The sequence below is a fragment of the Anas acuta genome, chromosome 7 (genome assembly GCF_963932015.1).
Source record: "Anas acuta chromosome 7, bAnaAcu1.1, whole genome shotgun sequence".
Taxonomy (NCBI): domain Eukaryota; kingdom Metazoa; phylum Chordata; class Aves; order Anseriformes; family Anatidae; genus Anas; species Anas acuta.
The window spans coordinates 26,705,595-26,727,148 of NC_088985.1; the positions used below are offsets into that span (position 1 = coordinate 26,705,595).

Consider the following 21,554-nt stretch of genomic DNA (forward strand, 5'->3'; position numbering starts at 1 on the left):
TTGATGACCTGAGTACCAAGTCGTGGCATATCTGATGTCAGAAGCAGTCAGTTATGATGCAGATACAGTGGGAAATGCAATGTTGAGCACAGAAAAAAGGTCCATTTTCTCCCCAGGACTGAACATGTACTGTATTCCCTGCCTGTTCTCCTGTCTTAGAATACAAAGAGCTGTAAGAGGGTTCTGGGAAGAGGAAAGAAGAGAGGGAAACCGTTGGTAATGACATTTATTCCATAACATACTGGAAGATTTATTGTATAAAGTCCAATGGAGACATACTGCAGAGATTCTGTCTTGCCTGTTTAAAAGTGAGTGGCTGAAGTGTGGTTCAAATCAATCACTGGCCAATCCAGTGGTTATGTTTGTAGACTGGGATATGAGAAAGCCAAGTTTAGTTTCTGTCTTGTCATGCAGGTACTTATATGACCTTTGGCAAATGAAGGGATTGTTCTGTAAAGTACCTCATCTAGTAAATAGGGATAAAAATACTTCCTGACTTACTAGAGGTGGTTGTGGGAATAAACTCATTAAAGATTACAGGATGCTCAGATTCTATTTTAAAAGCAGCCATGTGGGCATAATTCTTCTGCAAGCTGCCACTGGATTTAATAGAAATTCCAATGACTTGCAGTAAAAATTTAGTGCTTATTAAATTTATGTAAATACTTAATGGGCTGTATATGGTTTGATTCTAGATGGTTTATCTGGAAAACTCATTTTATTACTATTTGATTTTTAATTTTTGTTAACTGCAATTTCAGGTATTACATTGTTTAAATACCCTTCAGCCTCTAGTGCTATAACACACAAACACACACAAAAAAAGTCTAGTGCTCAGGAAGTATATGCAGTGCCTACATTAATCTTGCTTGCCCAGTTTGGGTGTGAATCATTTTCTGTGCTGTTAGTGCTGAACAACACACCTGTACCTACTGGACAGCAGCAAAGCTGTAATTGTGTCATGCCTACTGCCACAGTGGGTGCCACCCACATTCAGTGTTAAATTCAGTTTAACAGACTTTCACTCACAAAAAAGCTGGTGACCTGTCAACTTGACATGTTCCAAGATTAATATTTAAAAATAATTATTGGGTGACTGTTAAAAGGTCACAAGCAATAAATAGAATTTGGAGGAAACAGGAAGAGGAGGAGAGAAAAACATCTTAAATTCATTTTTCATTTAAAATGAAGTCCTTGGAGAAAATGTTGTCATTGACTTCAGATAAAAATGCAGTATGTTACTAAGCAGGTGTAAGTAATTTTACCTAATTACTAAGAATGGGTTTTCCATGTATATAAAACAGCTGGGAATAATGAATAGTAAAAGCAAGCAGGAAGGAGATGGATTGGAAGAATGTGGAAAGAAACACCTTTAATAGCTGATTACAGTGAGTACTCTGGGCTAATAGGGATATTGGGAATGTTAGGAAGTTTTAGAAAAAATAGTTTTTGCAGCCTATTATTGGTAAGGTAATCAATTTTAAGTGGCACATGAAATACTGGAATAGTATCTTCAGTGGTTTTGTAAATCTTTAAGTATATAAAAATCCATTAAAGGCAGATGAGGCATAGCAAGTCATATGGTCTTAGACTGCACACACTGTTTCCTAGAGGAAGACTAAACTGATTGTTTTCAGCATATAGTAGTTAAGCTTTTTTTTTTTTTTTTTTTTTTTTTTTTAATAGTAACTTATTTTTCCAAAGCTGAGCTGGAAACACAGCAAAAGAGCTCGTCTAGTTCTTGTGTCAGTCTTCCCAGAGTCAGAAATTGAGGAAAACTGTATAAAGAAGGCCAAAAGAAGGGAAATCTGAGCTGTTTACACTCCTACTGATTGTACCAGCTAGGACCAGTTATGCTATCTCCCTCTGACTTCATATTTTGCTCCACTGAAGATAAACATTTAATCTAAAGCAATTAGTCTGTGGAAGATGCAGCATTGCACAAGGGAAGGAGCCAGTTAAAAGCTTCTCAGTAGTGGAGGCAACATTAAATTTTGTTGCCAACACCCTTAAGAGGTTGGGACCAGACTACTACAGGAAAGGTAAAATAAAATGCAAGAGACAGAATTAGAGTAGCTAGATAATGAGAGAGCATAGAATATCATACTTAATTGATTAATTAATGTTTGCTGCTCTTGCCAGCAAGGTAGAGGCAATCAGGGGATGAAACTTGGGTTGCTGTAAGGTACAGAAGCAGAAGCTGCCATCCTGAAGACCTCACCTCCATTGACACTAGCAGCAGCCAGCATGGTTCTCAAGGGCTTTGGCAGGTAGGTAGTAACAATTTTGCTGTGCCCAGCCAACCTAGATAGATTGCTACCTTCTTTTCCTAGGTAAGGGTTGTTATACAAAACACAGTAACATATCAATGTGGTATGGTTCTCTTTAGTCCACCAGGGTTAATCATAAGTTTATGTGGCAATTATTATTCACATGCATTAGTTTTGGGTGGTGTTTTGGTTTAACCCAGCAGACAACTAAACACCACACAGCTGTTAGCTCACCACCCCTCCCATGCATGCCTAGAGTGGGGTGGGGGATAAAATTGAAAAGAAAACTACAAGAACTTGTGGGATGAAGTAAGAACAGTTTAATAAGAAAGGGGAAAAAAAAAAAAAGAGAGAAAGCAGGGGGAGAGAGGAACAAAAATAACAAAATCCAGAGCAAGTGATGCACAATGCAATCGCTTCCCAGCAGCCAACCAATGCCCAGCCAGCCCGCACACAATGCTGGCCCCCTGACTGACTTCCCCCAGTTTTATTGTTCAGCATGACACTGCATGGCATAGAACATCCCTTTGGTCAGCCTGGGTTAGCTGTGCTAGCTGTGTTCCCTCCAAGCTCCTGGTACACTCCAAACCTGTTCTCTGGCAGGGCTCTTTCCCAGCTGAAACCAGGACTGGTGGCCTGTCTTGAACACAAAGGACCAAAGATGTGTAGCCATTAGACAGGAACCAGGTAAGGTTTATACCTAGAGGTTAGGCAATTGTGATACTCTTCCTACAGAAGATGGCAGCTACACAGACTTTTGGCCTTAGGACATCATTCTGTTCTCTTTGGATTTCTTAAGCCACTCTGGTTAATTGTCAACCCCTTAATGCTGTTGGAGCATTCAGCAAATAGCATCTGCCTTTCTAAAATCAGGCAAACATTCACTTCATGCATGGGCTGATTGTTTCTTTCATGGGCTGATTGTTTCTTTGAAACTAGATGTGGTTTAGTACCTCACTCTGTCCTGGCTCAGATGCTCAGCAGCTCTTCTGTACACATGACCCCTGTGGATGAAAGATTTTGGGAGCACAATACTCACCTCATTTGCCTAACATTTTGGCATGCAAAAGGTGTGATATGTGTTTCTAAAAGGTCAAGGGCAAAAGCATGTTGATACAAATGAGTGGACATTATCTTGCCTGTGTGATGCAGTGCTGTCAGCAGCACTAGAGATATGTGCTGAGGAGAGGGGTATCTAAGCTATAATCTAGTGTATCTCAGCTAAGACAGGTGATGCATTGTTCTTTGAGCAGCAGTGCAGCGGGACCCATCCTTCATGCCCTGCAGTACCTGAGAATCATTTCAGTGGTTTATGGCAGCTAGTAGAAGCCAAGATTTGGAGGGGGAAATAGGAATCAGCCTGAAAAACAGTTTGGTTTTATAAGGGGGGAGGGAGAAATAATAAATATGACAGATGTGCTGTGTATCTCCAATTTAGGACATGGACAAGTCAGAATGGTTTAGAAAGCCACTGGTCTGCAGCTAGACTCTGAATTCCCCCCCTTTGCCTGAAGCAAAATAACTGATCGTGTGTGTGCTCTGTTTTTTGTACTGCAGAGTAACCTAGGACAGTGTGCTGCAGCTGCTTTACTCCATTCAGCTGCAGACAAAAAGCTACATACATAGTGGCAGTTTCTCCTTTCCCCCTGAAAAAACATTGATTTTGAAACTGCTGTGTTACCATAGCATAAGGTTCCCTGAGCTTCCTCTCTGGATATATCCTAAGCCCCATTTAAAAGGACCATGAAACACTCAGAAAGCTTTATCATGGGCCTGATTATACCTCAGAGCAGAAGCTATGGGCAAGGACCTACCAGGAATACTCCAGACAGCTGACCACATTACATTCATGTTTGTTCCCTTTTTTAAACTTTTCATTTTTGTTTTATTTATTTTTTTTTAAGGGCTAGACCATCAGTAATGTGACCCCAATGAAAAGAAAGCTTTGGAGTATTCTGGAAAACATCTTTCTCTGAGGTAGATGACCTGACCTGTATAGTGGCATGTAGTGTTGCTAGGACAGTCTGAAGAAGGAGTCCTTAGACCCAACAAGAAAAACAACAGAATATCCAAGGAGTACTTGAACCTGGGCTGTCAGAAAGCAGGAGCTAACTATTCTCCGGTGTCTTCATGTATGGCCATAAAATCATACATAAATGTATCATCAACATCTCCTAATATCCTACTAGCCCATTGCAACAGAAGAAGAAAAAGTAGAAACACAGATCCACATCAGGATGGAGCTCAGCTTTAATATAAATAAAGTTATACAAGATCAGAAGCTGTCCTGAACAAGAGTAGGGGTTGAAAAGTAGGTAGCCCCAGGAAGACAAAAGAGAGAGTTTTCTCAGGGAAAATAAATGCCAGTGTCCCAGACAGGGCCAATAGTTTCTCATTCAATCTAAACCTATGCCCCTGTTTGCAGAGTGTATGTGGAAGGTTCTTACAGGTTTAATGGGATATGCAGTGAACAGGAACATCATCAGTACAGAAAATGCCAAAGTCATCCGATGACATACAAGGTTAAAATGTAAGAAGTATTCTGAAAATGTATTTTTTTGTGAAAAATTCATCTTACTAGCAGTGGACACAGCTGTCAGGCCTATACAAACTTTCTGACTCCTGTTCTTAAACTCCAGAAAAGTGTTATTTGCTTTTTACCCGGCTTCACTTTACCTCCTAATTGCAACATCACTGAATTTAACTGAAGTACGTCTCAAATTTTCAACTCTGATGTTCTTCTCCAGCTGAAAACAGATGGCTATACTACAGAAAAAATAATGGCTTGAATAAATAAAATAAAATATTGAATAAAAATAAATAGCTTGAAGGAGAGAGACCTCATTTCTCTGGGAAAAAGGACTGGGTCCAGCGTGGATAAGTGACTGTGGATGGCAAATCTAGGCAATTTACCTTAATGTGTTACTAATCAGGAGGGGACAGGCAGACGTGGTGACCTTAGAATTGTCTGCAGGGGTTTCTGGAGAACAATGGATGAATTCGAAGGAGAAAGAGATTCCTGCCAGCTGGCCAAACTTTGCTCCCATTTAAGGAACAATTAACTTGAAATGCTGGAGACATCCTGCATAGTTCATCGCTACCTTTTAGGAGTAAATTGGGCTCTGTAAGAGGTTTTTTTTGTCTTTCTTTTTACAGTGTCTCGGACATAAAACTTCCAAACAGGTTTACTTTACCCTGTTAACATCAACATAAATATAGCATCACCCTCTTTTGAAGCATCTCCCTCTCTCTCAAGGAAGCATCTGCCTTCACTGAACTCTCTTTTTCCCTCTTGAGGTCTTTTAAAACCTCAAGCATGGAATTGAATCTCCTTGCTCTTTCCATTCCAGGCACTTTCCTGTTGGAGGTACCCAATTACATTAGTTAGAAGTACAAGTTGTCTTTGTGGATCTGTAATGGAGACACACACCCTGTTGCAGAAAGGTCTCAGGCTGACCACAGAGAGCAGCGTGGGTCCCCGTGGGCAGTGAGATACATAAAATAATGCTGCTGGATTCCTATGATGACTGGTAGCTCGGCTTGCTTGGCATTCAGAGAACTGCCAGGCCTGCTCCTCTTCTCAGAACTGCTGGGCCTGCTCCTCAGCCTGACTCCCGCAACCTCCTCTCTCACAGCCCTCTCTGGAGTTGCTAAGCAACCTCCTGCCAGCAGCAGCTGAACAAGAGCTGCCAAATTCTTTTTTTTTTTTTCTTTTTAGTCTTAAAGTAGCAATGTTTCCTATGCAAATAAAATAGAATAATTGGGCATTAATTATTAGTTTGACATCAAAATGAGAACAGATTTCCTTTACCCTCCTCATTCCCTCATTTGGACTCCTGCATAATTTCTGAGGAGTCAGGAGAGGGCTGCACCTGAATAAGAGGAGAGAAGTAAAGTTTGAAGCTGGCTCTCTTTTTCACTTTTGCAGCTGGTTTGGAAACGTGGGCACCAGCAGGGTCTCCCACGCTGTTGAAAAGAGCATATGGCAAACTGCAAGAAATTGAAGCCAGTTATGCATGGAGTATGTCTGCGGTATGTATGTATGTGTATGTATTTGCCACTGGCAGGAAAATTATATACATTTTAAAATGAAAGAAAACATAGATTTACCTTCAATATTTTTCTCATAGTGATTGGCACATATAGCCTGTGCCAACTGTGTTTCTTCTGAACCGACCTTATTAGGTATCAGAAATAATCCTCCAGCAGGGTCACTGATATCTGAAATCCCTCAGCATGAGGTAACCTGTCCTCCACACACAAAATGTATTTATACATTCATACATATATATACAAGGAATTAAGGGTCAAACACATGTACAAGATGGGACTACTGAGCTGCCACAGCTGTACAATCAGATCTGAGCTTGCCAGTTTGAATAATGGGTCTGCTGTTGGAGAGGATGACCACCTACATCCACTTTATTCAAAATACTGACCGAGTCTCTAAATCTTGCTGGGCTTCTCAACTTGCTGGCTATCTATCTATTTATTTATTTATAATATTTTATATAAAATGACATCCTGGCTATGATTTATTATATGTAGTATGTAACTGTGTCTGGCAGACAGTGTCAGACACTGAGAACTGTGTCTGGGTTCTCAGATGTCTGCTATTTTAGACATTTAGTCTAATTGCCTACTGAACCATTGACCACTTCCACTTGAGATAAGATGTCCTGGTAATTTCTTCAGCTCTGTTTCTTCAGACTGTGGTCTTTCAGCGCTTCCCTGCCTGCATCTGGTATTTCAGCAAGTTGCTTGCCCTGGTAATCTACAAGGTAGCCATGTGGACAGAAGGCAGAAGGTACAACCCTATGCTTGGCAAGCTGAGCATGTGACTACAGATTTTCAGAGAAAGAGAGACATAGCCATTACCTATTTCTCTTGAGATTTGGTTGGTATCTTTCTGAGTGTACAGTAAACTGAAGCCTTAATCTTTGCATGACCTGAATCCCTTAGGAAAGAAGAAATAAAAGTATATTCAACTAAAACCATCATATCTCAAGTAGGACTTGATAGAACTGTCTGAAAAAATGAACAAATGGATTCACTAGCATGTTTGTGAACTAACATCTCAAGTGTTATTTGTTATTACCTTATGGGAGCACAGTCTTTTCTTACTGGTTGTATTTAAATTACTGATGGGTAATAATGGAAATGCATGCTCATGATTCCCAGGCTTCATGAATTTACCTCAGGTTTGCATTCACTATTCATTACTTGTCCTTTAATGGCTTCTATGGAAAAAATAATACAGAAGTCATGGAAAAGAAGTAAAGCCTTTGGGGCCAACCATACTCCAGTCATAATTATGGGAAACAAATAAATAACAAATGAGATCATTATTCAAGCACAGGTAAGTGGGTGAGAGAGAAGGAGGAGTTTTTGAATGATTTACAAAGCTGGAGGGAAAAGAGATATAGATTTTCTAGTTTGATTTATCTGTTTTATTCAGATTTACTAATAGTGCATGCTAATGAGGTGGTGTTACTTTTTTTGAGCACAGAACATGTATTTCTGATGATGAGGAATAGTCATTAGAAAAAATCTTGCTGAAAAATAAGCTTCCTTATCTTTCCAACCTTTACCTGTGCAGTGGTTTATACAATTTTCAAGCTAAACATATAAGAAGTTTAGATAATGATAGAGCAGGTGTGCCTTGGGAGGACTAAATTATGGGAGTCAATAAACAATTACAGGGTAGCATCTGGATGATTGAAAGAATGTTAGCAGCACTAATAGTTATAGAAAATAATGATTCTTCTGTTCCATGTTTAGGTCTTTTAATGTCCAAGATGGAGGTTTACAGATCTCGCAGATTTCTGCATTTTAAACTTCTTAAATAGAGCTATTCTTGAATTTATACTGATGTAGTCTTAGACTTTTTCTGATAAGATCCAATATCAATTACTATTGGAATTCCATAGTAGGACAATAGGGAAGGGAGATGCACTTCATGACAGAAAGTGGAGCACTACACACTGATTTCAGCAACGTTTGAATGCTGGTGTCATGGCTTAACCCAGAGGTGAAGTTCAAGTCTGATTCTGGACCATTCCGTATCCTTCCATCACTAACATTAACGTATTAATCTGTTATAATTCAATAAGTGCTTATGCAGCAGGTAAAAGAAGTAGTCCCAATGGTGGACATAATTGTAAAGAATTGAACTCTTCAGAATATCAAAACTCAAGAGAATAATGCTTCAGAAGTAGACAGAACCATGTAAGCTCTTTCTGTGGCAGAGTATATTTGGCCTTTGTGCTTATGGTTACCTTATCACATTATCTGTGAAGATACAAGCAACCTTTAAGGAAGGCTGTTAAAGGCAGAGAGTACAAGAAATCACTTTGAATGTCAACTTCCAATGACAGTGAGAGAAGAAAACCTGGGAATCATGGTACCTCAAGAGAGATACTAGTGAGAAATCAAGATAATTAACAAAAATAGCTGAAATTGCTTAAGCAGGGTAATTGAAATCTAGACATATTTGTGCAGGATCATACCAAAAAAAACCCACAGACTTTTCTTAGCAGAATGGAAAATAATGTGTAATATGCAATGCTACACAATTTAGAATGCTAATGAAAAAGGAATCTGAAACTTATGATTGAATCCTGTACTTTGGTCACAGGAGAAATTAGCTCCCTGGACTCTTTCATTTTTGCAACCTCTAGAGTATCTTTCTGTCATCCAGAATATGAGAACAGATTCTTCAAAGTGCAAGTCTGGGTGTGCAGTGCTCCCTGTGTATGAATTAAAATAGACTGACTGATAGAGGTGATTTAGCAAGCAGTTGATAGGCTTTGCTTCTCAGAGCTTGTTCTTGACAAAATATACCAAAACTAAGAAAAAAGTGTAAAAGCAGCTAGAAATGAGGGTGCTCTCCTGGCAAGATACACTTGGTTCTACAGAATTCTTCCCCAATATTTGGAAGTGACAAAGAATGTCAGTATTTTTCAGTATTGATAGGTAAATCACCACCCTACATCATAACATTATGCTTTTTCCTGTGACACTTGTCCATGCCCCCCTGTACAACATGAAAACTACACCCTCAGTGCCATGCCAAGATTCTCCTTTGATATATAAAGACCACTGGGGCACTGTAACTTTCTTCATGATGTACATCATGCCAAAACTTCTGTCATATTGTAGCTGGACAGCCTCAATTGCTCAGTTGCTTTCAGTCATTTCTGAAAGGCCAATGTTCAGCATATGGTTACTAGTGAAAGGTGTTAAATTTGGTTGCTCCTTGTCAGAGTCTTCTAACTTTAAGTGAAAGTGAAATCAGGGGGTGTGCAATATATTGACCTTCTGATGACTTCAGATGGAAAAGGTTTATTTAATCAAGATTCTTATATGACCCGTTTCCCACTTGGTATTAACTCATTAAATAAATTCTGTGGTGGAATAAAAGAAATGCTGTCCTCCAAAATGTCACTTTCCCTCCAAAAAACTCTGCCTTGAACAGAGGAGTGCCCTTTTATGTTGCAGCTACTTCAATTTGATTCTGTTTGTTCCTGATTCTGGTCACCTCCATATCAAGTGATTGAATACAAGATGTTTGGAAGGTTTGAAATTGGCTTCTTGCTAATATCTTTGACAAGGGTTTTGTTATGTCAATGGACATACTGTGGGAGCTAGGATATCACCAAGCAAGACTATATTTGTAACCACCTTGACATGGAAGCAGTACAGGTAATTGCTGCAAAAGCTCATCACCAGGATTGTTTTTCAGGGTCAAAACACTTATTTTTGATTTTATACATTGGCAGAAGGCTGGATATAGGATGTGTTCAAAGGGAAGTCTAGGCACTAGGGGCTTGGTTATGAGCGCAATTCCACATTATGTAGACACCAGACACCCTTTGGAGCATCCACTGAAACAGTTAGTGCCTTTTGCTGGTGACAAAGTCTGAAGACCTCATCAAGTCAAGTTAAAGCCTGATAGCTTGTAATCAACAAAGACATGGATGAAAACAAGGACATCCTTCAAGTTCATGGACATATCAATACTCCCCATTGAAAAAAGAATTGATAAAGAGGCTTCAGCCCTAGTACAGAAAGCAACAGGTTTTGCTGACATCAGTCAGGTTAGTCTGGAGCAGCTTTTATGAAGCTAAAGGCACTGTATCACATTACAACAGTGAGAGAGGTGGAAAGGCTCTGCATAGGAAAAAAGTAAATACTGCTGAGGCACAGACTGACTTTCAAGGTTAATTGGACATTTCATTTTAGCTGCTGTCACAATAGATCAGTCATGTAACACTATAATCAAAACTAACACCTTCCAGTAGGCTTGTTAACTATTCTAACATAGGAGGCAATTGTTTCAGTAATAGCGGCACAGGTAAAGAATACTCCTTTGTGTATTACAGACATTTATAGCAGCAGCACCACCTGTCCCCTGGAACAGTGATCTGTACTGTTTTGTGAAAAAAAATCTGACTTTTTATTTTTGATTTGTTTGTAACAGAAATGTAGAAGTCCAGCTGAATCAGAGTGATTCATGAAAAAGGTCAAAAATAAAGAGCTGTTTTGTCCAGATGATGACAATAAGAAACCTTAAGAATAAAGCCAAAGCCTGAAAGAGAATGTGACTATATTTTTAAATTGAAATATCTCATACACAGATATAGAGAAATGTAATCCCAATAAGTTCTAATACCGAATAAAGGACCTGAAGATAAAACAATCTAACTCCAAAGGTGTGTCTTCAAGTAAGACTGACACCAAGTTTCACCCACAACCATGTTATACAAAAGAGGTCCATATGTTGGACCAAGTGGCACAACAGAAAAGAAGGAAAACTGCACATTCGTTTTAGCACCTCCTCTATGTAATTCTGCCCAGGAGTACAAGCCAGGGAAGGCCTCTTGATAAGGGATTCCCTTGGGATATCTGTATGTGCTGTAAAATGGAGGCACACCATTACCTATGTTGTATTCTGTCTTTTTTTTTTTTTTTTTTTCTCTTCAAGAGACACTCCAGGGAAACTTGGCCCACAGACTACGGAGACAACCAAACAACAGTTTCCAGGAGGTCCTGTAGCAATGCATTACAACTAAAAGAGATCTGAGTTTGTCTGAAGATGCTGTATTTTCTTGATGAAATCTACCAAAAGATGGAGCTCTTCATAAATACTGGTTTACTCATGATCCCATTTTCAATTCAAAATATTGTATTGACAGACATACATGACCGTCATCTATGTATGGATGTATTTCGTATGTATGAAATATAAAAATATTTCAAGAGATATGAGGGCAATTGTAAGAGAATTACTGTAGTGAAATGGAAATATTGTCTGCACAAAACAAAAATAGCAGAGGGGAAGGATATCATAGATAGAGAACCAACTGGTTGACTAAGACTAAGAAAGAAAGGACCAGGGTGAAAATAGGAAGTCCTGATCTGAATTCAATGAGACTGCATAGCTACATGTCAACGACATGGGAATAAATATGTTTTACATGCTAGTACCTGCAGGGCTGGGGACTGCTTTAGCCCCCTTCATAACTCCATGCTTGAAAGCAGAAAACAAAGAGCTTCAAAGCAGTTTTTTTCTCCAACCCCATGATTCAGGAGTTCTGAACATCAGCTTGTTCTTCCTTCCCTCAGGCTGTTTTCTCTGGCAGTTCCTCAGCTTTTCCATTAAGATTTGTGCATTATTGCACAGGCTGCCGATAAGTTGTTGCATACATGGCCAGCTTTGCCAGCTACTGCTTGAACCTGCTGGCAGTTTCCTGGTAGGTAGGAATTAATTCTCCAAAGGGGGCAAAAATCTGTGTTTTATAAATACATCTTTCACTATACAGTCTGTAAGAAACTTAAGCCAAAAAGAGATTTTTCCTTTTCTTTCTTCTGTAAAAACTCATTCTCCAGCTTTTTTACTTTCTTCTCTCTTAGTAGGTGCTTTTCTCAACATACCTCAGGCTGCCCTAGCTGGAAAGGTTCAGGCTGCTTCACTAACACTTTTCTTGATAGTTATGTCAGCCTAGATTCTTTTACTGGATCAGAAATACCAAGTTTCTCTGAGCATAAGATGGTAAAACTTCTCCTTTAGAGAAAAGTAGGAAAAGGTCTCCTTGACCACACACAGGGAAGGGGCAGAGACCCAGAAGCAAACCATGAGCAACTCAACTCAGAGCATCCAGCTCTGTCTTGCACATGACTCTAGTGCCTTGTTACAAAACCCCTCATAAATAAACCTCCTAAAAGCTAGCTACTGCCTTCCTCTGTCAGAAACACAGCACTACTGACCTGGGAGATGGCAAAATGCCATCTGAGCCTTGAGCTAGGCAGTGGCCACCTCCAATGCACATGACTCTAAAATATTACATATTTGTTGACCTATGCCAGATTGGTTGGAAATTTCATAACTAAGAACACTCCCAAACTCATAATTTCTAATTCCCTTTTCAAGTACAGACTGTGCAAAAAGACATTCACCCTCCAAGTGAGCCTTTAAGGAAAACTAAACAGAGCAATCTGGGCAGGCATCATTCTCTAATCAGCAATCAAAACTCTCTGTGAAGCTCTAGAGGATCTGATTAAAAGCAGATGTTTGTAATCTCAATGCATGAAAAGATATAGCTGCCAGGAGAAGAGAAAGTTTCATGAAGAACCCTTGACTCTGTAGTAGACCTTCATACAGGGTTAATAGATTTGGACAGGCAGCCAGCTATGGCTTTATACTGCTTTTTATTAATCACAGGAATTGTGTGTTGCACTGCTGGACAAGCAGAAAGAATTTGTTAAAGTGCAGCCCTCCCTAGCTGCATGGCTCTAAAATTGAAACACAGGCTTGCAGTCACTTTGAGAGATTTAGGAAGCACTTGTCTTCCAGACATCCATGAGGTTGCAAGCTACCCTTTGTCAGTTAAAGTATGTCCTTGAAAACATGAGGAACAGAGAAGAAGGAGCCTGCCAAGCAAACACTTTGAAAACAAAGCATTGAGAGGTGGGAGAGGGTTTTTTTCTTTTTAACTGGTGATGCCTGTGGGTTTCTGCCTGCTAAAGGGCTGTGAGGGGTGTATTCATTTCAGGCCCTTCTGGCAGGGAAATGACAGCAAAGTTTCCAAAGGTAATTAAAATTTATTTTCAGCTACTGTAAAAACAAAACACACAACAAATGCCTTAATTGGCAGCATTGTGGAACAGAATGTTTGTATTTACAAATGAAAAGAGCAACCCACCAACGTTGGTAATGGAAGGAGGTTCATAAGCATTAAAAGGAAAAAATCATGCTCTGAGACTCTCTAGTTAGAAACTTTCCTCAGCAGCTAAATGTGGTGATTTTCAACTGCTTTTGAAATCCTAAGTCATAACAAAGCTCTCTAGTGTTGAGGACCCAACGCAGAAATTTCTTCATAGATCATATGAAGATGTGCAAATATAAAACAACATTTCTTCAGGTGTGTAATGAGTTTTTCAGAAGAAACTGCATATCACAAACAGTTCATGGGCCACAGAACACTAATCTTGCATTTGGATGAATGATTTATCCGTTTCCATATCAAAAAGCCATCTGAACATGTCAGCAACATGTTTATCCGCACAATGTTCCTATAGGGCAAAATAATTCTTCAGCTCATGTTTTGGGCTTCTTGTTTCTGACAATAGGGAATCACTTCCTGTCTTGGATATACCATACTGGGCACTAAAATGTCTTTGTCTAAATCGCTTCACTATTAAGAGTTAATACCATGATGGGGTTAAGAATTTTTCCTGAAATGATTTTGTTCATTGTAAAAAGCAGCTCTGTTGAAACTGTACTTTTTGTCAGAAAAGAGTTAGTTTAGATGAATTTCTAGGCTAAAAATGGGCCAATCTTGCCTAAAAATTGCTTTGACATTCATAAAAAGAAAAAAAAAAAGTGTTCCAGTTTGAAGTGGCTTTGTATTTAAACATTAAGCTAATTTTATTTTTTTTTTTTTAAAAAAACAAACCAAAACAAAACAAAACAAAACTCAACTTCTAAATTAATGTTTTATGATTTTTCAGTATGAGCCTTTTCAGTGGGCCCTGAGAAAACACATTTCAATATGACCAGTTCAGGAGTTTTTAGGCTTGCAAGTTTCAAGTTTAAGGTGGGATTTTTAAAACAGCATCTTGACTCTTTATTTTTTTTCAGAGATGAAATTCCATTTTTCCAACTCCATTTTCCCTACGTTGTTCACCTGGGAGATGATTCAATAAAAATCAAATTAACAAACAATAAAAAAAAATACTATTACATTTTTTTTCTGATGATCTATGTAGAGTTTTCTAAATTGCCTCCACACAATAGAGCCTCAAAGACACGCAAAACTGCGAATAATTTTGTATTTTCAATTAAGTATTTAAATCCCAGCTAAAGGATTTCTTAAGGTTAAGAAATCCCTAGAAATACTGTTTACATGCAATAACATCTGAAAGAAAGCTTTCTTGAAGCTGGAAAGTGGCTGTTACATGACAATGTACAGTGATCCATAACATGTCTTAGTTGAAGGAAAAGCACACTTTTTCCCAATTTAAGCAATGAGAAGAATTTAAAGAAGGCACTGGAAGTAAGCCCAAGCTAACTTTATTAATGATTAAGTGATAATAATTCAAAATGAATTCTAGTTTGCATAATTTAGGCATGTAATTTATCCAATACTTTTGATACTCAGTGAACAGTTCTTCTAATGTAAGCACTTGAATTTCCCCCATCACATCAGCAGTAATAGGTGTTCCTGAAGACCTTCCAAGATGATGTTCTCTACTGAAATGATGTCTCCAGACAGGCTTTTGGATTGAAGATGTTTTCAATAAGCACTCCTACTAGTCAGCGTGGTTCCTGTAGTTTTGATGGTTCATGAAGATACAGCCGCAAAATAGCCACAACCCAGATTTAGCATTCAGGGCTTTTGCAGCAAGGGCCATCCTCAGATCACACCAGCTAGCAGAGCAGTTCCTGTAGGATTTGTTGCAGCAAAAGAAAAAGTAGTTTGTTGGCTGATATTTGTCTGCTGTGTAACACAGTTCATTCACACTAACACAGACACGTACACATCCCAACTGTGTTTACACAGCAGTTAATTTCTACTTGCGGCTGCTGCTGTTTATTAGGAGGACCGAGCAATTGTTCCTAACAATTCTCTAAAAATAAATGTGCTGCCCTTACTGGGGTTGTTAGAATTCTAAATAGTGCATTTCATGATCATTTATAATGCAACAGCCTTAATGAACAGTGCCAAATCAGTCTTAGTATTCTTGGATCACCCATTGCTCAGTTCCTCTCTATTTCCCTCAGCTTTATGGAAAGAATATCAATAAATCATTTTACACTTAGAAAACTTTTTATCCAGAACTACCCAAAAAGATTAGCAACCTTCTCCCCAGTCTTCAAGTACTCAGCTTAGAAAATGAAACTTCAGCCATTACAGGAATGGGGCCAGCTTCTCGTGTCAAGTTTGTCCATATTTATTTTTGACTGTAGATATTACAGCAGAGTAGACTAGTCTGTAAAAGACCTGGGTCTGTGTCATAAACAGAACTGCAGAACAGAATTTGATCAGACATTTAGCATAAATCCTTATTCTTGAAAAAAATTGACACGAGGTTTTTGATGACATGAATCAAAAAATCCTTTTTGAAAGGCTTCTCTAAAAGGTAATAGGCTCAAAAGCAGTGCTCCTAATAGCAGTCTTTGGACATTGACTCAGTATGGATCTGTAGGCTAAACTATCCAAGGCTCAACAGGAGCACTTATTTCTATAACTAGGGACTCCATCCTAGTCCCCTATCTAGGTCTGTGATAAAGGTTACATCATTTTCAGCATATTTGATGTGAGCTTGCTTTTCACTAGAGTTAAAGCAATTGAAACCACTGTACTGAGTTCTGCTTAAAAGGAACACTGGCTGAGAAAAATGAAAGGCTAAAAGATATTGATGAACAGCTTTGGATGGCACAGTCCTTAATAAAAGTGAGTCACACCTTGGCAGCTTTCAGGGAATGACCCTAGAAATAATTAAGAAATTAAACTTACTGGAAAGGGATGTGGTGCACAATCATTTTTATTTTTCTTCATTCAAATTCAAGTTTCTTTGTCAACAACAATGAAAAAAAAAACACAAACAAACACCACCCACCCAGCCAACCAAACAACAACAACAAAAAATAGGAAATAAAAAATAGGAAATAAATGACATTGTTCTCCCTTATGCTGAGTCTGTTTTGTCTCTGATCATAGAATTATAGGATCATTAAGGTTAGCAAAGACCTCCAAGATCATCTGGTCCAACCATCCCCTTACCACCAATATCACCCACTAAACCATATCCCTGAGCACTAAGTCCAACCTTCCCTTAAAAAAACACAGGGATGGCGACTCCACCACCTCCCTGGGCAACCCATTCTAATGCCTAAATACTCTTTCTGAGAAGAAATATTGCCTAATTTTCAACATGAACCTCCCCTGGCACAACTTGGGCCCAAAACTGATCACAGTACACGAGGTGTGGCCTCACCAGAGATGAGTATGGGGTGATGATGATGGTGATGATAATTGATGAGTGACCTCCCTCTCCTTATCTCAGCCCATGAGCTTTTTCTCATCTTTTTTAATCCCCCAGTTCTTTTGAGGAGGGGGAGTGAGACAGTGTGAAATGATGGTGCTTAGCTACCCATTGCTGTGAATCCTTCACAATATGCAGGAGAAGAAATGCTGAGAATTTTCTGTGTCTAAACTGTATAAAACCTCAGCAGAGTAATGACATTCCACTGCTTGCTGGTTTATTGTTGAAGACTATAAAAGACAAGCAAGCATAGACATAAAGCATATGATATTGATATTTGGCTTGTGGTAGTAACAGAGGAGATGAAAATGGAGGTCAGCTCAGAACATTGTTTCATGCTACCTTATTTATATCCTATCTGTTTGCAATATATAGCTTGGTGAAATTCAGCTAACCTCCATCTGCTTATCTTAAAAACAGAAGTTCCAAAAATATCAACGAGTATGAGATATACAAATCATCATTACTGTTATACATCTGGCAATCCTAAAAATGGAAACATTAAAAAAAAAGTGCACAGAAATCATTTACAGCTTAATAGAAGTAGGTGTAGGGGAAAAGTTCAAAAGTTCTTAATAAATGAGATCTAAAGGCATTTTTTTTTTTTTTTTTTTTTTCAGGCTGAAGGGGTTCATAGGAAGTTTAAATAGGTGCCCCTTGATACATGTGTAAACAATCATAGAGCAAGGATTCACAGCTTCCCATAACATAGAAAGGACCTTCATAAACATGTGAGTTAAAATAGATACTGTAATATTGGTTAACATAATAGAGTAGTAAAACTTTAAAAATAAACAGTAGCAGACAACCAGGAGCAGTTAACATTTCACAAGTGATGGAAAAAATAAAAGTTTGTCTGCAAATCTCTGCAGATCGCACAACAGCCTCCAGAGCTGTCACCTCTTCCATTCATCCTGGTATCACAGCCTTTTCAGTTTTGCATATTAACTTTTACATTCTCATTAAATATTTCTTCCTTAGTGTTATAGTCTCATATACATATACAGACTTTTCTTAGTATTTTCTGATTCCATTAAACATGGGATATTTTCTTCTCTTTAATCTTGTCAGATATAGACATTTAGAAGTCAAGTAAGTGGCAGAAAATGGTTGGAGCCAAATTTTGGCCATGGGTGTAGCAATGACTTCTGGAATAAGAATGAGATTCCAAAGCATTAGTAGTGCACCTGGAAGAAAACATCTATATCCCTCTCTGCACCCCTCCACACCCTTTAGAGAGGCAAGCACAACAGTGAAATTACGTAAGGAGTAAATCCATCATTCCTCATGAACCACTCCGGAAACAATACTAATTCAGTTGAATGAGGCAGAAAAGTCCTGGGAGGTAACTGAGCTAAGGTAGCTGTATGAAAATTTGAGCATGAAATACAGTGGCATAAAGAACTGCAAAGAGTAATTACTGGAAGGGGAACTCAATTAGCTGGAACAAACAACTGATTGTGCAATTAAGGAAAACCCTGTAAATCATTACAAACCTCTTGTCATACATCTTTTCTCCACAGTTCTGCTGTAGTGGCCCTGCTCTATCAGCTAAAGAGTTAGGGCTAAGCTGCAATCATGTTTTCATTGCTGTATTATGAACCACTAATGATGATGGCTTGTATACTTTTCCTAATTACCTTGAACAATACACTTCTCTATCCCTCCATTTTACAAAGGTTTTGTTGTGTGAGAAAGTGCAGGAAATCATGCAGAATGATACTTCTGTCCATATACTGCATTCAGGTTTACATGTTTGCATTTGTACCTTTCATACAAAAGACCAGTTAGAGGAACAGAAGCACAAAGTTCCTTTTTTATCAGATCATCTAACTAGAACGTTGCAAATGGTTATATTTTGAGTTTCAAATCCACTCAGACATCATTGGGTGAAAAACCAGATACGTCCATCATTGATTACAAGGTTTGTTTCTATTTAGAAGTGATAGGAAAGAACAAAAAATCTCCTTTCAGTGTTATTCAAAAAGAGAATAATAGAGAAAAAAGAGATCAGTAGAACAAAGCAGAGTAGTGAGAATGTGAGAATGTGTAAGAAGAAGAGAACATACAAACTAAGTTGGCAGGACTGTCTAGAGATAAGATTGCTTGAAACTTCACCTTTATGAGTTTGCTTGCAATTGTTTTGCTAACCCTTTGTGATGAAATTTTTGTGCTGGGCTGTTCCTCTGGCTGAGGATATTGTTGTTTTTTTTTTTTTTTTTTTTTTTTTTTTTAATAGTCTCTAAAATTTCAGCAAAACTGATTACACTGTTTATGAGACTTAGGTAAGAGAGGGAAATAAAGTGTTTGTACTGCATTTTTTTCATAGCCTTTCAAAGTACCTGAAAAGAAGTGTTCATTTAAAATAAAATCCTGCCATTGTTCCTCTGTGCATTTTTTTTTCCTTTCAGTTGTTGTACTTCATGAGAACTTGGTGGTGTTAGTTGTTTTTTTTTTTTTTTTTTTTTTTTTTTTTCTTGTTTTGGTTTGTTTTTCCTTCCAACCTTTATATACCAAGAGAGCTTTATTACAAAGGCAGCACCTATCTACTCAGGAACAGAACACCCTCATTGAGGTCCGGCCATCACTGTGATCTGGAAAAAGAAATCCTTTTTCCGAACTTCCCTTCTGCCATATTGAGATGGCAGAAAGGAGCAACTTATTGAGCAACTCTATTCTAAAAGTGCAACCACCGATATGTCCTCAAGCACTAATTGGTACTACTGAGAAATGCCATAGTGATCGTGCTGAAGAAATGCAATTTTTTTCACCCACTGAAAAGTAGAGACAGCTGCTTCTCACACTGCCCCTTGCTAAATCATTGTAAACCATGATGGCAGAAATAATCTCTAAGGGATATTTGCTTTCATTGGCACATTGATCCTTGGCCTGGGTTTAGAGAACTTGCTAATGAGGCTGATGGCTAGTGACAATTCTGGTGACGGTGCTTATGGTAGAAACATCTGTCTGGGTGCTCTGAACTGGATGCAGACCCACCAAGTGGACTGTACAAATGGCTTTGTATTTCAGAGACTGCAGAATCATTTATCTTCATTAATCCACTGCTCCTAAAACTAAGAATTAATGGCAACTAGTCTGGAAATGGCTGTGCAGGAAAGGAAGTACTGAAGGAATAAACAGTTTTTGTACAGAGAGCATTTTTCATCATTTCTATCTAGTATTCATTCTTAATGAAATGGTTGAACGTGGTGAAGGCAGCGAGGAGCTGATTGGTGGGCACCGTGTGGCTGGCTCCCTTGATGGTGAGAAAGGTAATGTTGGTGAATTCTTTCACAAAGCCCCCAATCTGGTTCTCGCCTCCTTCGGTGTAGAGCCAGGGCCAGCAAGAGACCTGCACCTTCTAGCACAGGGAGTCCACAAACCACTCGTCCCCAAGGAAGTTGCAGACCATGTTGACATCCCCATTGCACACCAGGATCCAGTATTTCATGGCTCCGAGCAGCTTCAGGTACTGGTCATTCATCTGCATGTACAGGCACTTGTAGCTGCGGTTCACCTCAAAGCTGCACTCCTGCCACTCCAGGGCATCAGGGAACATGTGAAAACCCTTCCTCATCTCCAGGGAATTCAAATACATGGTAGGGACTGTGGAGTTGGTGCACGGCAGGTCCATCCGGACTTTCTTCCAGGCTACAGGCATCCAGAATAGGTTCTGTGTCCAAAAGAACCTCATCGGCATATGGATGAAGGAGTTTCCCATGTTGTGTGTGATGAGATAGTCACCCTCACACCTCATGCTTCCAGGGACGCTGCCAGCACATGGGGTGTAGAGATTGTAGATGTTGAGGCCAGAGTCCTCTACAATCTGAATCATCTCCTCAATCTGGAGTGTGCAGTTAAGGTTGGGGTTGTCATGGAAGTTCCACTTCCCCTGGGAGAAGGCCTATAAGTCCTTCCACAGCTGGGTCCTCAGCAGGCCGTGGTAATAGGCAAAGTAAATTAGTGAGTTGTTGTTGATCTCCTAGGAGGAGAGGCTGTTTCCCACAGTGATTCCAGTTGAGTCTGGCATGCTGCATCACCCACTTTGCCAGTGTGGGGATGTAAACTCCCCCATAGCTCTCCCCTGTGAGGGAGAAGTTATTCTTGGAGTATTCAGGGAAGAGCTGAAGAACTCCTTCAGCAACAAGTAGTTGTTGTGAGCAACCTCTGTGTCATCTGTGGCATACTTCTTGTCCTTGGAGTACAAGAAGCCAAGGCCAGTGGGGGACTCCAGGTTGAGCATGACAGCAATCTTGTTCCAGGTGCAGCCATTTTACTTCAGGCCGACCACATCAGGCTGGACCAGGAAGGGGCGGGCCATGCTCCTTCAGGAAGCCCTCCATAGGGCTGCAGCCAGGGCTGCTGTTCAGCCATAGCACCAGGGGGTTGTTCTGGGGGTTGCTCTGCGCCTCCACAAACCAGCAGTGCAGGCACAGTGCCACCACTCTGCAGTGGTGCAAGGCCGGCAGGACGCTCATTTCGTGGCTGGGTGGTGCGGCCTGGTCCAGCCTCAGCAGCATTACCCACAGCAGTGTTCATTTTTGTTCATACAAGTTCATACTTGTTCATTTTTACTGGGAGCCCCCTCTGTCCACTACCACTAATTATGTTACAATACTTCATAGCCCTTTTGTACAAGTAACTTGTTTGCAAACAAAGGAAAGCCTCTGAGCCTCTTTTTTTTTTTTTTTTTTTTTTTTTTTTTTTTTTTTTTAACCTGAAAGTAAGAAGATC

General features: G+C 39.3%; 1 long non-coding RNA gene and 1 pseudogene across 4 annotated transcripts; one reads left to right on the forward strand and one right to left on the reverse strand.

The window, feature by feature from the left end:
• Positions 1-1,330: 1,330 nt before the first annotated feature.
• LOC137859751 (uncharacterized) lies at positions 1,331-11,197 on the forward strand. 4 transcript variants are annotated; one of them, XR_011098515.1, is made up of 6 exons: positions 1,331-1,388; positions 1,687-2,042; positions 2,143-2,270; positions 2,874-2,957; positions 6,199-6,302; positions 6,966-11,197. It is a non-coding gene; the product is annotated as an uncharacterized lncRNA (long non-coding RNA). The 4 variants fall into 4 exon arrangements; XR_011098514.1 differs by lacking the exons at positions 6,199-6,302; positions 6,966-11,197 and adding an exon at positions 5,621-5,978; XR_011098512.1 differs by lacking the exons at positions 6,199-6,302; positions 6,966-11,197 and adding an exon at positions 4,175-5,109.
• An 8,444-nt stretch (positions 11,198-19,641) lies between these two features.
• Positions 19,642-21,340, reverse strand: LOC137859424 (lysosomal protective protein pseudogene; annotated as a pseudogene).
• Positions 21,341-21,554: the final 214 nt, after the last annotated feature.